Source organism: Lontra canadensis, unplaced genomic scaffold (assembly GCF_010015895.1).
Source record: "Lontra canadensis isolate GAN:19392208 unplaced genomic scaffold, GSC_riverotter_1.0 scaffold199, whole genome shotgun sequence".
NCBI classification, from domain to species: domain Eukaryota; kingdom Metazoa; phylum Chordata; class Mammalia; order Carnivora; family Mustelidae; genus Lontra; species Lontra canadensis.
The window spans coordinates 29,860-36,271 of NW_022631193.1; the positions used below are offsets into that span (position 1 = coordinate 29,860).

A 6,412-nucleotide genomic window follows, 5' to 3' on the forward strand; every position below is an offset into this window, starting at 1 on the left:
AATTATATTATATTGGTCACCATATAGTTCATCATTAGTTTTTCACGTAGTGTTCCATGATTCATTGTTTGCATATAACCCCCAGTGCTCCATGCAATCCATGCCTTTCTTAATACCCAGCACCAGGCTCACCCATCCCCCTACTCCATTCCCTTCTAAAACCTTCCATTAATTTCCTGGAGTCCATAGTCTCTCATGGTTTCTCTCCCACTCCTATTTTCTCCTGCTTTCATTTTTCCCTTCTCCTAATGTCCTCCATGCTATTACAAATAAGGGAAACCATTGATAATTGACTATCTTTGTTTGATTTATTTCACTTAGCATAATCTCCTCCAGTCCCATCCAAGCTGATGCAAAAGTTGGGTATTCATCCTTTCTGATAGCTGAGTAATATTCCATTATGTATATGGACCACATCTTCTTTTTCCATTATTCTGTTGAAGGGCATCTTGACTCTTTCCACATTTTGGCTATTGTGGGACATTATTGCTATGAACATTGGGGTACATATGGCGTTTTTTTTCACTACATCTGTATATTTGAGGTAAATACCCAGTAGTGCAATTGTGGGGTAATAGGGTAGATTTATTTTTAAATTTTTGAGGAACTTCCACACTGGTAGAGTTTTAAGAAAATAGTTAAAATTCAGATAGTGGTTGTTCCTCATAATACAAAAGAATCCCCAAAACTGTACTACATTTCATATAAATAGCATTACAATTCTATCTGTAGTGATGTTGCAAACGATATGTGATTTATAAAAAATATCCAGACTTCAAAAAATCTAAACTTTTCTATTTATAAAATTGATCACTTTTCCATATAATTATAGTACACAATCCCTATAATGATTAAGACCTTGTCCATTGCAAGATAGACTCAATATTCCTAATCATCAATCTGATGTCACTTTTCTCTCTCTAGGTAAACTATATTAATTTTATAATAATCTCATAAATCTATAACTTTTCATATAATTAAGTTGTTCTTTAACTTAAAAAATGATCTATCCAAGGCACAATATTGGACACGAGAATGTTTTGATTGGCCCAATGTAAAACTATTATATAATTTTTAAAAAAAGTTTATCAGTGCCCTCTTTTATCATAGTATTATGCGGTGTTATGTTGGGCAAATATCTCTCTGTTATTAACTGATATTGCCTAAGACAGACTATACATTGTGCATATTATCTTACAGCAAATATTTACTCATAGTCATACTTCAAAGTTTACCTAAAAAAAGAAATATAATATTTGAACAAAAAATGCAGTTTTCCCCTTTTTAAATCTTGTGTACTTGTCTTTCAAATTATTGATACAAAGATAAGCAAATATTGGGTGCTGAATTGTACCAGTTGAATACATAAATTTCAGCATAAAGCAAAGAAGTAGAAAAAAGTTAATTAGGTAATTTGCTCTCCAGGCTTGCTCTTCCCCAACACCTTCATGAATGCCCTGGCCACTTTCTTGTAGGAACTGTAGATGAGGGGATTCAGCATAGGAGTAAGGATGGTATAGAGGCTTACACAATTTTGTCCTGATTGGGGGAATGATCAGAAACAAGCCACATGTATATAGATATGGGTGCTCCATCATACATTCCTACCACCATGAGGTGGAGGAAGAGGTGGCAAAAACTTTTTGGCAAACCTCTCCAGACCCCGTCTGAATCGTAGTCACAATAACATGAACATAGAAAGCAACTGGTTATTGCCACAGGAAAAAGAAGCATAATTACACAGCAAATAAACATTAACCTTTCAAGTAGCAATGTGTTAGTACATGAGAGAGTGAGAAGGGCAGGGACATCACAGAAAAAGTGGGGTATTTCTCAGGCAGCACGATATGGGAAGAACAGTACAACTGTAATGACAGTTATACCATCAAGAAAGCCAACAATCAATGAAGAAGCAACCAAAACACAACACATTTTCTGGTTCATGAGCACTGAGTATCATAGTTGGTGACAAATGTCAACATAATGGTCATAGGCCATTGCAGCCAATAGGAAACATTCTGCTCCAAGCAGGGACACATAGAAGAATATCTGGGCTCCACAACCTGCCAGAGAGATGGACTTCCTGTCAGACAAGTAATTGAAAGCTGTCTTGGGTACAGTGGTGCAGATGAGCATGAGGTCCATGAGGAAGAGTTGGTTGAGGAGGAAGTAGATGGGTGTATGAGGTTGGATAACCAGGTAAATGAGGAGAAACATGAAAGTGTTTCCAATGTGAAGATGCTCAAGACCAGAGAGAAGAGGAAGATGTGGGTAGGGCTGTTACTGAAGATTTCTCAGCAGGATGAAGTCTGAGTTGAAAATCTGATTCTCCCATTCCATGAAAAATATATTCACTCTAGAGAATATAACATGTGAAGAGGTCAAGACTGTGTTATGGAAATGTCAAGGACTTCTAGCTTAAATCACCACACCTACATTTCTACATATGGAAAAAGTATTTCTATAACCATATATATATATTTTTACTTTATAAACTAGGAATATTAAAGTTTATTGTTACCTTAATGTGATTCAAAAAAAAATGTAGATAACACATATAATAAGTTTCATCATTAGAACATAAGAGGTTTCCCAAGTTGCATATAATCTAATTTTAGGAACTACTCAACCCAACTCAACTCGACTCAACTGTGTAATGTGGATTATCACTTCAGAAATATACTAAGAGTCACAAGAAGGCTCACAAATTGCTCGGAAGTCAATGAGATTTTTCCACTGAACTTAGCATATCACCCTCAGATACTAATATAAATTTTGTCTATGAAAGTGTAGAAGGCACAGTGGAAACAATATGGGATTACTCAAACACCAAGTAAACAGAAGACATTGAGATATTATCTGTTAGAAGTATTTTATGTAATATTTATTGATAATAAGTGTATATTGTAGTAGAATTAGTACTTCACCAGTATGCCCATCCCTTATCCCATCTCTTAAAATCTGATGTACCCATGATATATTCCAGTATGGGTCATTTTACAGGAAAAGTAGACTAGGGGGTATAGAGAAAAAGCATAGTTCAAAAGGCTCAGACATTATTTTTCTGTGTAATCTTAGATTAATTTCTTCAAGCCTCATTTTTCACTCTGTAAATTTTAATATTTGTGAATATTGACATTGCAGGGTGCTATTAAGCAAACCAGCTCACATTTATAATGTAAAAATGTAACTTTGAATATAGTTTGTAACATATGTTTAAAATAAATACTATTGAAGAAAAGAGAGACAACTCCTACTTTATCTTTAGACTATTTTCTTTTGTATAAAATTAATGTTTCTCATTTCTTTAGTAAGAGTCTTGCAAGGTATTTCTTTACCTACACAAAAGCATATTTTTTCTTTTCTTTTTTTTTTATTGTGTTATGTAAGTCAGAATACATCATTAGTTTTTGATGTAGTGTTCCATTGTTTTTTCTACTTTCAGTTTTTGTTTTTTTTTTAATTTCTCTTGTTGTTCTCTTTAACGACCAAGGCACTGGCTTCCTTTCTTTGTATTTGTACGGGCCTTCCCACCTCTGGAGTCATTTAGAGAAGTGTGCTTCATGTTTTAGTTTGAGGCTTTGGAAAATGAAAAATTTCTATGTGGTTCTGCCAGATTTACTAAAAATATATATTTTATTTGACAAAAACTGTAATTTAAAACGTGATTTTACTATCCATTGTTTTACCTGTCTTGTAATTTTTTAACTCTAAATAGAAATTTAATAACTTAGGGTTATTATGTTATTAGGTTATTAGGGCGTGATTTAGAACTTAAAGTTTTAATGGTCTAGATCATAGGAATAGAGAGAAGTGAAAGGATCAGTTACCTGTTCTGTACTAATACCCAGCAAACACATTTATGTTAGCTTAATGTCACTAAAGAGCCCTTTTATTTTTTTTTAATTTTTATTTTTAAAAATTTTTTAAATTTATTTTCAGCATAACAGTATTCATTGTTTTTGCACCACACCCAGTGCTCCATGCAGTCTGTGCCCTCTCCAAGACCCACCACCTGGTTCCCACAACCTCCCACCCCCCACCCCTTCAAAACCCTTAGATTGTTTTTCAGAGTCCATAGTCTCTCATGGTTCACTTCCCCTTCCAATTTCCCTCAACTCCCTTCTCCTCTCTAACTCCCCTTGTCCTCCATGCTATTTGTTATGCTCCACAAATCAGTGAAACCATGTGATAATTGACTCTCTCTGCTTGACATATTTCATTCAGAATAATCTCCTCCAGTACTGTCCATGTTGCTACAAATGTTGGGTATTCATCCTTTCTGATGGAGGCATAATACACCATAGTGTAATTGGAATACATCTTCCTTATCCATTCATCTATTGAAGGGCATCTTGGTTCTTTCCACAGTTTGGCGACCGAGGAACTACAGAACACTCATGAAAGAAATTGAAGAGGACACAAAAAGATGGAAGACCATTCCATGCTCTTGGATTGGAGGTATAAACATTGTTATAATGTGTATACTGCCTAGAGCAATCTATACTTTTAATGCCATTCCTATCAAAATTCCACCAGTATTATTCAAAGAGCTAGAGCAAATAATCCAAATTTTTAATGGAATCAGAAGAGACCCCGAATCGCTAAGGAAATGTTGAAAAACAAAAATAAAACTGGGGGCATCATATTACCTGATTTCAAGCTTTGCCACAAAGCTGTGATCACCAAGACAGCATGGTACTGACATAAAAACAGACACATAGACCAGTGGAACAGAGTAGAGAGTCCAGATATGAACCCTCAACTCTATGGGCAAATAATCTTTGACAAAACAGGAAAAAATATACAGTGGGAAAAAGAGAGTCTCTTCAATAAATGGTGCTGGGCAAACTAGACAGCTATATGTAGAAGAATGAAACTCGACCATTCTCTTACACTGTACACAAAAATAAACTCAGAATGGATGAAAGACCTCCACGTGAGACAGGAATCCATAAGAATCCTAGAGGAGAACATAGGCAGTAACCTATTCGATATCAGCCACAGCAACTTCTTTTAAGATATGTCTCCAAAGGCAAAGGAAACAAAAGTGAAGATGAACTTTTGGGAATTCCTCAAGATCAAAAGCTTCTGCACAGCAAAGGAAACAGTCAAGAAAACGAAGAGGCAACCCACGGAATGGGAGAAACGATTTGCAAATGACAGTACAGACAAAGGTTGATATCCAGGATCTATAAAGAACTCCTCAAACTCAACACACACAAAACAGACAGTCATATAAAAAAAATGGGCAGAAGATAGGAACAGACACTTCTCCAATGAAGACATACAAATGGCTATCAGACTCATGAAAAAATGTTCATCTTCAATAGCCTTCTGGGAGATTCAAATTAAAACCACATTGAGATACCACCTTACACCACTTAGAATGGCCAAAATTAGCAAGACAGGAAACAACATGTATTGTAGGGGATGTGGAGAAAGGGGATCCCTCTCACACTTTGGTGGGAATGCAAGTTGGTGCAGCCACTTTCAAAAGCATTGTGGAGATTCCTTAAGAAATTAAAAATAGAGCTTCCCTATGACCCTGCAATTGCACTACTGGGTATTTACCCCAAAGATACAGATGTAGTGAAAAGAAGGGCCATTTCTACCCCAATGTTCATAGCAGCAATGGCCATGGTCACCAAACTGTGGGAAGAACTAAGGTGCCCTTCAACGGATGAATGGATAAGGAAGATGTGGTCCATATACACTATGGAGTATTATGCCTCCATCAGAAAGGATGAATACCCAACTTTTGTAGCAACATCAACGGGACTGGAAGAGATTATGCTGAGTGAAATATGTCAAGCAGAGAGAGTCAATTATCATATGGTTTCACTCATTAGTGGAGTATAACAAATAGCATGGAGGACAAGGGGAGATAGAGAGGAGAAGGGAGTTGAGGGAAATTGGAAGGGGAGGTAAACCATGAGAGACTATGGACTCTGAAAAACAATCTGAGGGTTTTGAAAGGGTGGGGGGTGGGAAGTTGGGGGAACCAGGTGTTGGGTATTAGAGAGGGCACAGATTGCATGGAGTTCTGGGTGTGGTGCAAAAACAATGAATACTGTTACGCTGAAAAGGAATTAAAAAAAAACATAATACATGATTTGTTAAGTATCAAATAAAGAAAAATGAAATAAAAAAATAAATTCTTCTAAATTCTGTTCAAAATATTATAATCCAGATTCTTTCACATCGATCTGTTACCTATAACACCATTTTGTTAGTATTCTTTGTCATAAACTGATTAAATATCTTGCGTGTGATGTTTTTAGACAACCCCTCCAATCTCATGACTTGTTTTTTACCACATCAGTTTTTCAAGACATGTTTAACAAACTGTTTCACATTGAAAAGAAATCAAGCAGATGTCCTTCCTATTTTCTTGTTATTGTTATTGATA

At 35.7% G+C, this 6,412-nt stretch overlaps 1 pseudogene; it reads right to left on the minus strand.

The window, feature by feature from the left end:
- Positions 1 to 1,405: 1,405 nt before the first annotated feature.
- LOC116861466 lies at positions 1,406 to 2,340 on the minus strand (annotated as a pseudogene).
- Between the last annotated feature and the right edge of the window lie 4,072 nt (positions 2,341 to 6,412).